Source organism: Haemorhous mexicanus, chromosome 6 (assembly GCF_027477595.1).
Source record: "Haemorhous mexicanus isolate bHaeMex1 chromosome 6, bHaeMex1.pri, whole genome shotgun sequence".
Lineage (NCBI taxonomy): Eukaryota > Metazoa > Chordata > Aves > Passeriformes > Fringillidae > Haemorhous > Haemorhous mexicanus.
This window is the reverse complement of record NC_082346.1, coordinates 65,795,635-65,811,592: the sequence shown is the minus strand read 5'-3', so window position 1 is coordinate 65,811,592 and position 15,958 is coordinate 65,795,635.

Here is a 15,958-nt window from a genome sequence, read left to right as displayed (position 1 = left end):
TCCTCCTAATCTGTCCAAAACTGAGACAAATATCAGGAACCCCGATGAAATATCAAAGATCAACTAACCCTGATAAAATATCAAATACCAAATAACCCTGATACAGTGTCAAATGTCAACTAACCCTGATAAAATATCAAATACCAAATAACCCTGATACACTGTCAAATGTCAACTAACCCTGATGAAATATCAAATACCAAATAACCCTGATACAATATAAAATAACCCTGATAAAATATCAAATATCAAATAACCCAGATTCAAAGTCAAATGTCAAATAACCCTGATAAAATATCAAATATCAAATAACCCTGATACAATATAAAATAACCCTGATAAAATATCAAATATCAAATAACCCAGATTCAAAGTCAAATGTCAAATAACCCTGATGAAATATCAAATGTCAACTAACCCTGATGAAATATCAAATATCAAATAATCCTGATAAAATGTCAAATATCCCTGATAAAATATCAAATATCAAATAACCCTGATACAGTGTCAAATGTCAAATAACCCCGATGAAATATCAAATAACCCTGATACAATATAAAATAACCCTGATGAAATATCAAATAACCCAGATTAAAAGCCAAATGTCAAATAACCCTGATGAAATATCAAATATCAAATAACCCTGATACAATAAAAAATAATCCTGATGAAATATCAAATATCAAATAACCCAGATACAAGGTCAAATGTCAGATAACCCTGGCTCACAGCAGAGGGAATGGGGTGGGAATATGTCCTTTAGGAAGGGAAGAGGGGTAAATATAGATGGGATACTGGGGAGAAATTCCTCCCTGGCAGGGTGGGAGGCCCTGGCACAGGTGCCCAGAGCAGCTGGGGCTGCCCCTGGATCCCTGGCAGTGCCCAAGGCCAGGCTGGACACTGGGACACCCTGGGACAGTGGGAGGTGTCCCTGCCATGGCAGGGGTGGCACTGGGTGGGGTTTGAGGTCATTTCCAACCCAAACCATTCCAGGATTCTGTGGTTTTCTGATTTTCTGAAAGGATGGTGAGTTCAGGAGAGAGTTAAGGAATAATCTGATTTAAGGCTCTGTGTACCTACAGCAGGGTGGGGTCGCTGACCCTCCAGGGTTTTTCCATCTGGGAGCCAAATGTTAGAGCTGGCAGGCTGCTGAGCCTCTTCTCCAGGCTGAACAAACCCAGCTCCCCCAACGCTCCTCAGAATTCCTGCCGTGGATTCTCTGCCCCCAGGGAGGAGGAGCCCAGTGCTGGGTGCCCAATTCCCAGCTGGACCCTGCAGATGTGGCCTCAGGGACACAGAGGGACAGCAGGGCCCAGCCCTGTCCCTGGGGTCTGTGTGGGGGAAATGGGTTTGTGGAGAGTTCTTAGGGCTTGACAGAAGGCTGTCCGAGAGAGGGGAAATGTGGGGGTGGCATTCACATTCTCTGGAAAAATCCCTTGGCCCAGGATTGCTCTCCTGGGAAGCTGAGAGGCCTCAGAGAAAAGGAAAACAATTCTCATCTCACTGGCTTCTCCTGTGCTGTGCTGATGTGGAATGTGTTTGGAGATTGCTCACCCACAGGGGATTGTTCCATTGCATTCTGCTGGGAGTTGTTTTCACTCTTTGGCCAGTCAGGGCCAGGCTGTGTCGGGGCTCTGGAGAGAGTCAGGAGTTTTCATTGTTATCTTTTTAGCCTTCTGTCTGTGTCCTTTCTGTATTCTTTAGTTTAGTTTAGTACAGCATTCTTTAATATCATATAGATCATAAAATAATAAATGAGCCTTCTGAGAGTATGGAGTCAGACTCATCATTCCTTCCTCCATCTGGGGACACCCAAATACAAAATGTGGGAAATGGATTTGTAGAGAGTTCTCCAAGCCTGGCAGAAGGCTCACACAGGGTGTGCATCTGCATGCAAACCTTGAGACAAGAAATGCTGATTTAGAATTGCCGTGGAATAGGGCAGAGATTGCTGAGAGAGAAATGGAGCTAGAAATAAGTTTTTTAAAATGGCCTTGCAAATAAGGCTGGATACTTTGGAGAAGTAGAACTATGAAAGGTGCACTGTAGTGGGACCCACGAGGGGTAATTTTAGGTGGTTTTGCTTTAAGGCATTTACAGCATGGTGTGGCAAAAGCTGATAGGCCAAGAAACACCTATAATGTATTGTAATTAATAAATAGCCAACTTCTGATTGTGATGGCATGAATTATAACATCTCTATTGTCTCACCTTCTCATGAGACTGAAAATGGAATAAAAGTTTTTAATAGAATAAAAGTTTTGGGGCCTCTCAGTTGCCCCATCTCTGGGTCAGAAGAGAGAATTGTCCAACACATGGATAGCACCCACATGGGCTGGCAGCAGGAATGGGATAAATCCCACCCTGCTCTCCCCTCCCTCCATCCCTGCTGCTTCCACATCTCCATGGCAACCATCCTGCTCAAATTAGCTAATGGCAGCGAGCACCTGGGGACTGCTCAGGGAATTCTTGTCCAACCCTTCCTGCTCCTCCAGTTTGCTCCATTGCTCTGTGTGAAAACACCTCCTGCTCGTGCAGCAGCACACAGCACCTGCTGGGCGTGGGGGCTGTGGCTTGGCTGCTTTCCCTGTTCCAAACCTGGGTGAATTCTGGAAGCCCTGGGAGCTGGCAGGGGGAGAAATGGAGGTTTGATTCAGGTCACTGCAGCAAGGCTCTGTTAGTGCACCTGCAGAGGAGTGCACATGGAAATGGGAATATGGCCCTTACCTGCCTGGGAAGGACAGGTCATTGCTGTGCCTCAGGTCATTAGAGGGGAGATCAGCTGTGGGAAATGTTTCTGGTTGTTCCCTGGCTGGCCCTGGGACTCTGAGTGTGCTGTGGGACTCTCAGGGTGCCCAGCACACAGCCAGAGCTGCTGCTCCAGGAGAGCATGGATCATGGATCATGGGGATGCCAAGCCCTCTGAGAGCACCAGCCCCAGCCATTCCCCAGCACTGCCACGTCCCCAGGTGCCACAACAAGGTGGGATGGCCCTGCAGCCCCTCCTGGCTGGGCAGCCCTTCCTGGATCAGAGGTTCTGAGCTGTTGGAGCAGTCCTGGTTTCCATTCCCCAGATATTCCTGCTTGAAGCACCGAAGCCCCAGAATCTCCCCTCACACCTCCTTTACCTCCTGGGTAATCCAGGCTCCCAAAGGCTGGGCACTTTCCTGGAAGCTCAGGGGGTCCCCCTGTGCTGCTGGGTGGGCACCAACCCACCCGAGGCTCTGTCTCTGCTGGGTGAAGTGAAACCCAGCAGGCAAATCTGAAGCCCATGTCCTGTTTGCTGGTGCCTGGCTGGGTTTTCTTTGTGCCTGAGGGGCACTCAGGAGCCAGGATTGTCTCCCCGTTCACATCAGTGCCTGGGAGGTGTGGAGCAGGACAGGAGTGGGCAGCACGTGGCAGTGCCACAGCCCTGCTGGACACAGAACCTTCAGCCACAGGTCCAGCTTCAAATCTGAACATTTCAGAGACCCTCAAGGCACCAAGGCAGAGGGGATGAAATCCCTGTTGGAAGCCTGAACTTCGGGAGGGTGAGGAACTGGTGGCTCTGAGCTCCCCCTGTGGATGAGAACCAGCTCAGGCTCTCCCAAAGGCCAGCTCAGTGCCTCAGATGTGGAAGCAACATCAAAAGAGATAAAATAAATAAAACCCGAGGAGGTTAAAGTTGGATGTTGGGAAAATTCCTGCATGGAAAGGGTTCCCCAGCCCTGGCACAGCTGCCCAGGGCAGGGGTGGAGTGCCCATCCCTGCAGGGATTTCAAAGCCCCTGGATGTGGCACTTGGGGACATGGGCAGTGTGGCCTTGGCAGGGCTGGGGAAGGGTTGGGCTGGGTGATCTTAAAGGGATTTTCCAACGTGAACAGTTCTGTGATTCCATAAATCCCAAGCCCCATAAGGATAACAGCCATGGGGAGTCCCTGGAGCTTCTCTTGCTGGAGATCACTCTGAGCCCAGAGGGTCCCCAGGCTCCAGCTGCAGCACCCAGACCCTGTCCCACCAAAATCCAGCCTGGGAACAAACAGGGATAGTCCTGGCTCAGAGGGAGAGCTGCCAGGAGGCTCCTGCAGGTGGGCAGGGCTCCGTGGGGAGCACAGGGAGCCTCCCTGCTGCAGCAGCTCCAGGGCTGGACTGGGAGCTCCAGCAGGGGAAAAGCTCTGCTGAGGGGTTTTCCTGCTGCCAGAGCTGAACAGAACCAGCACTGCTCATTGCTGGAGCCTGCTGAACAGAAAACAGGTATTTAAGCCTGAAGTAGTCTTTTTTAAACTCTATTTATATTTTTTTTTTCCATGGAGTCTCTTTTTAATCCTGTGGCACACACACTGGGAACAAGAGAGACCTTGGGGTGTTGCACAGCCAGCCCCACAATGAGCTGCTCTGAGCACATTTCCCAGGAGTTTTGGAGGGGTATAGGGCAGAATTTCTCTCTTTTTAAGCTTCCTTTCAGTGCTTTCAGACATGGACTCACCTTTCTGCTCAGAAGCTTCCCCACATCCCATGGGATAAGCCCAGAACAGGAGCGTGCCCAGGCTCAGCCACCTTTGGAAGAGAAATGCTCTGGAATGGTTCCCTTTGCTGTCCCTCTGTCCCTTGCTGACCCTGGAAGTGCAGCTGGGGATGGGTCAGAGCAGCCCCGGGCTGTGGGAAGGGAATCTCCTGCTCCAGGGTGGGAGGGCAGAGCAGGGGAGGGCTCGGGACAGGGAATGCAGCCTGGAAAACCCAGCTGTGGTGGAACAGGAGAGCCTTGGGTGCTGTTGGTGCAGAGCTGTGCTGGGTTCTGGTCCCATCCTCTCGGAATCCCCGAATCCCTGAGGTGGGAAAAGCCCTCAGGAGCCCCGGCTGTGCCCGATGCCCACCTTGGCACCCACACCAAGGTCCAGTTCCTCCCTGGGCACCCCTAGGGATGGGCACCCCAAACCCCCTGAGCCCCCTTTCCATGGGGGAATTCCTGCTGGCCTCCACCCCGAGCTCCCCTGGCCCAGCTGGAGAGGAAGCTTGAGAAGAATCCCAAATATTTGAGCAGATTTAGATCTTTTTGGTGCAGATGTGAACCCAGACCTGATTTCTCCAGATGTTCCTCTCACCCTTGGGAGCTGCAGCACTGAGGGACTCTCAGGGAGGGTTCCTGGGCTTTGCTCCTCCCTGGATAATTTTCTTTGCCTTGGAAGTTGGAATTTATTACCCACAACCAACAGAAAAACCAGCAAAGAGGAGAGGCATCCATCATGTGTCCATCACATCTCCTTAAACCCCATTCTCCTCTCATTGCCAGTAAATAACCTGCAAAATTATGTGAAAATAAAACCCCATCATAATAAAAATGACTTTTTAGGCAGTTGGCAAAGCAAATTTCCAAGCAAGAAAAATAGAAGCCTGGGAAATAACTCAATATTCAAGATACCAGACCATCTTCATCAGCCTGTGTTACCAGATTAAGTTGTCAATGGAAAATCTTGATTTAAGGCTTTTTTTCAGAAGTGCTGTGACTTAGATATTGAAATTTCCCAGCAAATAAAGTCGTACACAGGGATAAATCAGCCCCTTCTCTCAAAACATTTGCTCAGGGATTTAATTTGAAAGCTGAATAGCTTATGGCATTTATTATCAGCTCATTGAATGACAAGTTTAAACTTCAGTTAAATATTCAGCCTGCTTTTAATGCGACATTTTCGCTGCTCGTGTGCAGCAAAGTCTATTTATTATTCCCAGAATAAAGTTCAAATGTGGAGAAACAAGCCCAGGAAGAAAAAGTGGAATATTGAGGAGTGAGGAGTTTATTTTAACTGCTCTGGCAGCTACTTTTAAGGACAATTACTCACTAAAATGTTGGGGTTTGGAAGATTTTGCTGGACTGGGGCACAGAGGGTCATTAAAAAGGGTTGGAATGTCCCCATGTTCCTGCCTGGGAGAAGGATCCATCCAGAATATTTCATCTGTTCCCATGGGATCACATCCTGGGATTGTTTCCACAAACTGCTACATTTCAGGCAAATAAAGAATCCTTTCCCCCTTCTTTTCCTGTCAGCATTTCTTCTTTATTTTAATGAATAAAGAAAAGTTCCTTCTGCTTCCCAGCTGAGCTCTCCCACGGGCACTGACAATCCTCTTGTCCTCGTGGCATTTATCCTCTCCTCCAGGACAAACCCTTCCCTGCTGGCCAGCCCTGTGTTTCTCCAGGAGAGTCCCACCCTCCCACTCCTGCTCATCCCATTCATCCCATTTCCAGCCTCCCCAGGGGGAAGCTCAGGCTGGGCTTGGCTTAGGCAGAATTAACTTGAACTGGGCATGAGGAGGGCACCAAAGGTGCTGAGCACCCCAGCTCCTCCCATGGGATGGAGTTTTCATGGAATTCTGGAATGGTTTGGGTTAAAGGGACCCTAAATGTGACATTTGTAAGGGTCCCAGGACGAGGTGAGAGAGGAGAATCTGGCTCCATGTTCTCAGAAGGCTGAGTTACTATTTTATGATATTACATATTATATTATATTATATTATATTATATTATATTATATTATATTATATTATATTATATTATATTATATTATATTATATTATATTATATTATATTATATTATATTATATTATATTATATTATATTATATTATATTACATTGTATTATATAACATATTATATTAAATTGTATTACATATTATATTATGTTATATTATATTATGTTATGTTATATCATATTATATTATATTATATGTTATATTATATTATATTATATTATATTATATTATATTATATTATATTATATTATATTATATTATATTATATTATATTATATTATATTATATTATATTATATTATATTATATTATATTTATTATATTATATTATATTATATTATATTATATTATATTATATTATATTATATTATATTATATTATATTATATTATATTATATTATTGCTGTACTAAAACTAGACTAAAGAAAGAGAAAGGAGACCTCAGAAGGTTTAACAAGAGTGAATAATAAAACCCCGTGACTGACTCAGGGAGTCTGGCACAGCTGGCTGTGATTGGCCATTAATTAAAAACAATTCACATGGAACCAATCAAGCATTCAGCTGCTGGTAGACAATGCCCAAAGCAGCAAACAGGGGAGCAGCAATCAGGTAATTATTGTTCTCATTCCTCTCTGAGGCTTCTCAGCTTCCCATGAGAGCACCCTGGGCAAAGAGGATTTTTCAGAAAATATCCTGGTGACACCTTAAATCCCGTTAATTCCACCCCTGCCATGGCAGGGACACCTCCCACTGTCCCAGGGTGTCCCAGCCTGGCCTTGGGCACTGCCAGGGATCCAGGGGCAGCCACAGCTGCTCTGGCAATTCCAGCCCAGCCAGGAATTCCCAATTCCCAACATCCCAGCCATCCCTATTTTCTGAAAAATCTTTATTTAATATATTTTAAATCTTCTTTTATGCAGAGAGGGAAAAACCTTTTGCTGTTTTAGTGTTTGAGATCAGGATCAGTCTCCCAGAAATTGGAGTTCACTTTGTGGCCTGTGTCTGATTTATCCCCCTGGGATAAGGGCAGGATTCATTTGGGGACTTGGGGCTCAGGGAGGTGCAGTTGGAAATATTTTTTGATGTGTTCTGCACCCAGCACACTGCCACACCCACCTCCCATGCTGCAAATGGGGAATAAACCCCTAAATGCCCACGGGGGGCCCCAGCTGTCCCTGCCCACCCCCAGCCCTGCATTTCTGAGCTCAGGTTGTGCCTCTCGGGGCTCCCTCCTCTCCCTCCTGATGAGAGCAGCTGAACTCCAGCCTTAGCTGCAGAACACACGTGGATAACAGCCAAAAGCAGCACCAGGAGCCAGGCTGGGAGCGCTGGAAACAGGGATCTGAAAGGGTCCTACTGAAGCAAGCCCATGAATAAAACCCAGTGGGGAGGAGTGTGATCCCTGGCAATGAAATGAACTGCCCTGGCTGCCAGCTCCGAGGGGCCTGGCACACACAGAGCCCCAGTGGGAGAAAAGTGCATTTTGTGATGGAATTTTGGCAAATATTCAAATGAATATGATATGTGTTGTGTTAGAAAGTGATGCTGGGTTCATTCTCTTAAGCAGTGTGTTAAATACAGTTTTAGGTTATAACAAAATGTTAAAATAGAAACTGTGCTGTGTGAGATTCTTTTCCTAGAGAAAGGACTCACCCCAGACAGCAGCCACAGGACACCTGACTCTGTCAGAGAAAGAGAATTTATTGCTCCCTTCTCAGGACAAACAAACTTCTTCCTGCCTGCTCAGCCCTGGAGACGCCGTCAGGATCCAGAGGAAGGAGCTGACCCTGCCCAGACAGAATCCTGGGTGGGACTGGAATTGATGCACCAGGGATGAGCTGTGGGAATGTGCAACAGGCTGTTGCTTTTAAGGGTTAATCCTCTGTGCACGTGGGGCCTTTTTGGGCTGATTTTGCCCAGAAAGAGGTGCCTGGACTGTCCATAACTCTTTGTTCTTATTGTCTTGTATTGTCCCAATCCTAATTGTTCAATTTTTTATCACTCCAATTATATTGCTATTTTTATAACCATTTTATTACTATGAAACTTTTAAAATTCTAAACCCAAGTGATTGGTGTATTTCTCACCAGGGAAGGATGTTCTTGCAATTCCAGGAGCTGTGTCACTGCCAGCCCTCAGCACTGAATTTCCAGCTGGTTTTGATTCTCTCAGCTGTCGAGGAAGGCTTGGAGCAGTTTGTGTGTCTCGGGCATTGTCACCCCTGCTGTGCCACAGCCAGGATGCTGCTGGCCCCTGGGCACCCCCAGGAGGTGCAATTCCTCTTGGACACGAGGAAAACCACTCAAAAAAATAGAAATTATTTGCATTTATCCCATTTAAATGCTGCACTGTGTGCCCGTGGGAATTTCCAGTCTGGCCTTGGAATTTCTATCTCTGAATTCCCCCTGAAATGGAAACTGGAGCTGGGCTCACCCTTCAGAGCCGGGCTTGGGGTTCCCTCCTGAGCTCCCCCAGATCCTCCTCTCCCAGAGGGCGGCCAGGAATGATGGAAGTGGGAAAAACCATCAGAATTGCTGCTGTGAATGAAGGGGAGCCCCTCTGCAGCTGGGCTCCATTTGGGCTGCAGAGCTCCAGCAGCATTCCTGTGGAAAAGGAAATCATGGCCAGGGCCCTGTTCTGCCAGCTCTGCTCTGCTGAGGGAAAATCAGGGACAAGAAATGAAATAAGGAACAGAAAATAAGGTACAGTGTCATTAAATTAAAAATAAAAATGTATAAAAGAAAATAACATAGTTGAAAATACTGTAAAGTAAAATTAGGGAAGACATAATAAAATTAAAGATTAAACATAAAATTAAATTAATTAAGAAAATGAAATGGAATAAGGCAAAAAGTGTAAAATTAAATTTAGAAAATAAAATTAAAAATAAGATATAAAATAAAAAGTAAAAACCAATAAAAAGAAAAAAAAGATAAATTTAAAAATAAATTATAAAATAAACAAAATAAACAATGAAATAAACACTAAAATATAAACACTAAAATATAAACAATGAAATATAAACCATGAAATATAAATAATAAAATAAAACAACACTCAAAATAAGTAAAAACAATACAATTTAAAAGATATTTAAAAGAAAATAGGAAACTGAAATAAAAAATAAATAAATGAAATTAAATAAAAATATCAATAAATGAATTTAAATAAAAATTTAAATAAATTAAATGAAATAAAAAATTAAAATATAATAAAACCAAATAAAAAGCGTGAATTACAAATAAATGTGCTAAACTGAAGCTGCCAACTGAGGAGTGGACAGCAGCTCCAAGTTCTGATGCCTGAGTGCTCCCAAAGCCCGTGCTGAGAGGTTCCAGCTGGAATCCTGTCCCAGGGAGCAGCCCCGGGGATGTGGGAGAGGCAGAGCAGGAGCAGCTCCCTCGGGCCAGCAGTGACAGCCACCCCTGGGCTTCTCCCTGCAGGGACCAGCAAAGATTTCAGGGAATATCAGAGTCCCTGAGGCTGGAAAAGCCCTCCAGGGTCCCTGAGTGCCAGCAGTGCCCCGTGCCCACCTTGTCCCCAGCCCAGAGCCCTGAGTGCCACCTCCAGGTGACACCTGCAGGGATGGCACTTCTCCATAACTGTAGGAACCCAGGACATCCCTCTGGCTGCCCTGCAGGACCAGAGACCCTGGCAGTGGCTCAGAGACCTTGGCACGGAGTCACAGACCCCTGTGCCTTGGATTTTAGCCCTTGGAAACAATTCCCAACTCTGTGTGAGGAGTTACAAGGCACAAGGGTTTGAATGGAATGACAGTGAATTTGTCACAGGGTGGAAAAGTAGAATTTTGGGGATTTAGAATGGGGGTTCAGGAGGCAAGATGGAGGAACCTGGGTGTGTCCTGTCCTTCTTCTTCTCCTTCTTCACCTCCATCTCCTGCTGGGATGGTGGCACTGCTGGACTGGTTTAGAGCACAGACTGTCTAAAATGGGTGATAGGTATTGGGGAATTATTGTAAATAAAGCACAGGTAGTTCTTAGTATAAAAAGCCAACAGCACCCCAAGGGCAGGGACTGTGCCACAGCCCGACCTGCTGGGCAGAGCTCAGCAGGGCAGAGAAGGAGTGTTATGGATAAGAGAAAATAAACAGCCTTGAGACCCAGAACCAAGGAATCTCGACTTCTTTGGTCGCAGGGCTGGGAAAACAAAAGATATTCTGATACCTCAGGGATCATCTCAGCCACAGAAACCCGAGACATAATCACACTTTGGGTGCAGAAGGGACCTCAAAGCCCCCCAGTGCCACCCCTGCCATGACCAGGGCACCTCCCACCATCCCAGGCTGCCCCGATCCCATCCAGCCCAGCCCTGGCTCGGGTGCAGACAGAGGGACAAATTTCACCCCAGAAGGACCAAACTGCAGCTTCCTCTCTGCTCCTTCTGCTGCTGGCACCCAAAGCCACAGCCCAGCCCTGCCCTCCAAAACAGGAAAGGAATTCTGTCACGGACATGTTTTATGAGAAATCCTTTCGTTAGGATCTTTTCTCCTGAGGAGCTGGGAAGCTTCAGCTTCCCCATCTTTTGCTGCTTTGGGATGTGACTTGGAGAATTGTTTTTAATTAATGACCAATGACAGCCACCTGTGTCGAGCTGTGAGCAGTCACAAGATTTTATCATCATTCCATTCCTTCCTTTGGCAGCCTTCTGGTGAAATCTTTTCTTCTGTTCCTTTAGTATACTTTTATTTTATCGTTTTCTTTTAATATAATATAGATCATAAAATAATAAATCAGCCTTCTGAAACATGGAGTCAAGATTCTCATCCCTCACCTCGTCCTGGGATCCCTGCAAACACCACCACAGAATTCCTGATGCCACAGCCCTGTCCTGGTGTGGGGACAAGCAGAGGACAGGGAGAGTGTCCCCAGCCCAGCTGGTGGCAGCTCCCTGCAGGGCACCTGTGGCTCTGCTCACCCTCACTGCAATCACAATCCCACGTCTCTGGTACTTCCCAAACAAAAAAACCAATCCAGCTGCCTATTAAAGCTGAAATGAGGCATTTTGAGAGCTTTTAGATTTATACAGGCAATGCCTCAAAAGAAATGGATGGCTCCATTATGATGAGAAAGAAAGAAAAACCTTTCCCAGAGCCCATTACAAAATAAATAATAAAAAAATAAGTCATTGATGTCGCCTGCTCGACAAAAAAATCTAATTTAAGGTTTATGACAAACATGACAAAACAAGCACGGGCTGCTGGGATCATTCATGAAACCCAGCAATAGATGAATAAACTGCCATAAGTAATGCAGGGAAAATTTGCTAATTAAACATTTAATGTAACCGAGCTGGTGAGCTGGCTGGGGGTTTAACTGAGCTCTATTTTTAGTGCTCACAGAGCTGAGCAGCTCCTCTGCCCACGCACAGAAACGAGGGAGCTGGGGGGAAGCACTGCCTGGGAAATGGGGCTGCCCTGGGCTCGTTCCTGCCTGCTCAGCAGGGCTGTGCTCGGGAACATCTGCACCCCAGATGTGCCAGTCCCTGCTGAGCTGCACCTGCACAGGGCCAGGCTGCTCTGCTCCTCACCCAGCCAGGGCTGGGACACCCGATCCCAGCATCCCAAGGGATGTCCCAGCCCATGAGGGATGTCCCAGCCCATGGGACCCTGAGCTCAGGGCTGGGGACACGGCTGGGACAGCTGATCCCAACATCCCAAGGGATGTCCCAGCCCATGAGGGATGTCCCAGCCCACGGGACGCTGCTCAGAGCTGGGGGAGAGGGAGGGGGGCACCTTTGGGGTGATGGGGTTTGCATTCCCAAGCCCTGCTGTCAGGGGATGGCTGAACACCCCGGGAAGTGGGAAGTGAATGCCTCAATTTGCTTCTCCTACCGAGCTGTCTGCCTCCACCCACGGATTTTCTCACTTCTACCCTCCCAAATCTCTCTCCATCCCACTGGCAGGAGAGGCTGGGGGGGATTGTTTGGCAGCTGGGGTTGAACCCCGGGGGAAATCTGTGCTCCTGCAGAAATCAGCATCCCTGGAGCCCCAGAGAGCCCAGGTGCCTGCCCTCCTCTCCTTCCCCACAAAGCACCCCCTGCTGTTGGCAGCCCTGGGAAGAACAAACCAAAGTCTCCCTGGGACCCTCGCTAGGGTGCTCCCTGCCTCAGCCTAACGAGGCCAGGCCATCCCAGCAAACTGCTGCCCTGGGCTTGGAGCAAACCTCCAAAATTCACGAGAATTTTGGGGAAAAAATTGCAAGAATTTCTGTGGAAAAAGAAAAGCTGTCATTAAACAGAAACAAACTGGCAGTGAATGCTGCCAAAACCTGCCTGGGTTTCACCAAGAACTGCTGCCCAAAGCATGAGGGGGGATTTAAAGGTGCTGCTGTTTTATTTGGAGCAGGGAATGCTCCAAGGTCCTGCCCGAGCAGCACAGGGCACCCAGCCCTGGCAGGGCACAGCCAGGATCCGTCACAGCCCAGACAGCAGTGTCTGAGCACCACAGAAAATGAGGCAGGATGAGAAAGGCTCATTATTCCAAATGCCAGGCACACTTCCCTGCAGCATTCCAGCTGTGGTGGAGGCCAGGCTACAGCTGGATGAGAGAAAAGGGCATTCCCAGCTGGAGGGGGCAGGGACACCTCCACACACCCAACCCCTGGGAATTTGGGGGCAGAAATGTTAGAGCTAAAAATAGCTTGGTTCAGTAAGCGTCCAGCATTTTGTTCTTTTTGCTGATAGAAGGTAAAGGCTGGGGAAGGGTGGCTCCTCAGGGGTGGGCTGGGGAGCAGAGCAGGGTCTGGCTGCAGCAGCTGCTCCAGGAGGCTTCAGGGGAATCTCTGCTCTGCAGGGCTGCAGCAGGTAAAAGGGTGTTTGTCAGCTAACGGTCCAGCATGGTCACAGGGACAGGGAGTTAGAACCCAGGCAAGCCAACACAATCCCAAATTCTCCCTTTTCAGCTTCAGGAACCACGGAGGAGGGAGACTGAGAAGTCTCCAATTCCCAGCACCTGCACAAGCCCCACGTTTTGGGGCTGAGTCCAGTCCCCAGGTGTGCCAATAACAAATTTTATTTAAAACCAGCAAAGGCAGAGTGCCCGAGCCACCACGCACCTCCTAAAGCCATCCCTTGTCTGCAAGGACTTTATTAAACCTGTAGGACTTTAATGAGGTCATTCAGACTTTTAAGGGATTGGGAACTGGGAATTCCTGGCTGGGCTGGAATTGCCAGAGCAGCTGGGGCTGCCCCTGGATCCCTGGCAGTGCCCAAGGCCAGGCTGGACACTGGGACACCCTGGGACAGTGGGAGGTGTCCCTGCCATGGCAGGGGTGGCACTGGGTGGCATTTAAGGCCCTTCCAACCCAACCCATTCCTTGAGTTTATAATTTTAAACAAAAAGTTTTCCTGACCCTCAGTGGAACACCTCTGGGAAAGGCTTTGTTGAAACACCCCAAGTGTCTGGTTTAGGGTCCCAGGGTCCAGGAACACCTGTTTTTTCCCAGTCCCTGTGCCCAGTCCCTGCTCAGCTCGTCCCCCACACCAATCCTTGGATGGTGATCCCTGGGATTCCCAGGGAAGCAGGAGCAGCCCCAGGGAGCTGTGCCCCCCCAGAAGGCAGAGGGGGCTGGGCAGGAGTGGGGCACTGTCACTGTCACATTTTCTGAAAATCCTCTTTGCCCAGGATTTGCTCCTGGGAAGCTGAGAAGCCTCAGAGAAAAAGGAAAACAATAATTATCTCATTTGCTTCTCCTGTGTTTGCTGCTCTGGAATGTGTTTGGAGATTGTTTATCCAACATGTGAATTGTTTTAACTTAATGACCAATCACAGCCAGCTGATATTATCCATTCTTTGTAGCCTTCTGTCTGTCTCCTTTCTCTTTCTTCAGTACAGTTTAGTACAGCATTCTCTAATATAATAAATATCATAAAGTAATAAATCAGCCCTCTGAGAACACGGAGTCAGGTTCTCATCCCTCACCTCATCCTGGGACCCAGCAAATGCCACAGGGCACTCCAGGGCTGTGTTTGTGGGGTGGATCCTTCACCCCTCTGCTCTGGGGCTCCAGGATCACTGGGACACAGCTCCTGCTCCACCTCAGCAATCTGGGAACACTTGGGCTGGAAAAGCCCTGCCAGGCCATGGAGTGCAACCATTAATTATTGTGTTTGTGGGGTGCCCCGTGGCAGGGAGGAATGGTGAGTCTGACTCCATGCTCTCAGAAGGCTCATTTAGTATTTTATGATCTATATGATATTAAAGAATACTGCACTAAACTAAACTAAAGAATACAGAAAGGACACTGACAGAGGCTAAAAAGATAACAATGAAAACTCCTGACTCTCTCCAGAGCCCCGGCACAGCCTGGCCCTGATTGGCCAAAGAGTGAAAACAACTCCCAGCAGAATGCAATGGAACAATCCCCTGTGGGTGAGCAATCTCCAAACACATTCCACATCAGCACAGCACAGGTGAAGCCAATGAGATGAGAATTGTTTTCCTTTTCTCTGAGGCCTCTCAGCTTCCCAGGAGAAAAATCCTGGGCGAAGGGATTTTCCAGAGAATGTGAATGCCACAATTCCCCAGCACTGCCAGGGCCAGCACTGGCCCAGCTGGGCATCCCCAGCCCCCAGGGCACAGCAGCAGTGCCCTGTGCCCCTTGCACCCCTGCCATGGCCAGGGACACCTTCCATGGATGAGGCTGCTCCAAATCCCACCCAGCCTGAACCTCTGGAACCTGGGGCCTTCGCCCTTTTCCACCTTTGCAGCTGGAAGAGCCTTTTGTGTGAGCATTGACCCTGCACCCACAGGGATCCAGCACCCAGAGCAGTGCTGCACCCCGGGGAGCACAAGGACTGGGCAGAAATGGGGAGGGTGGGCACTGAGGGCACCCCCAGGTGAGGCAGGAGCTGCTTCTTTAGCAGAAAATTCAAGTATTAAAACCAGACTTTGGAGGAGTCAGCGAGAGCTGGGCACTCAGCTTGTACTTTTAATTTAATTTAATTTAATTTAATTTAATTTAATTTAATTTAATTTAATTTATCCTGACACCTTCCAGAGGCAGGGATCAGTAGCAGAGCTGGGGAGAGCCCCAGCCTTGGAACAGCCTGGGGGTTTTCTCTGCACCTCCAGGGCTCCAGGAACAATTGTCTGGTCCATGGTCAGAAACCAAGGCAGGGAGATGAGAAGTCAGGGAAAGACAAGAAACCACAAAAGTGAAATAAATCTGCCTAAATTATTCAGCAGCCTTGATGAGTGCAGCACTTGAGAGCATGCAGAGAGGCTGGGCTGCCTTCCCTCAGTGCCTAATGAGGAATCACAGGATCCTTTGGGCTGGGAAGGAAATTGGCTCCCTGATCCAGGGTGGGAGAGCTGAGCAGATCAAAGGAGAAGGGCAGGAGAGGGAATGCACCCTTGGAAAACCTGGCTCTGATGGAGAAGCTGAGCCTTGGGTGATGCTTGTGGCAAACTGCCCTGGATCCTGGTCCCATCC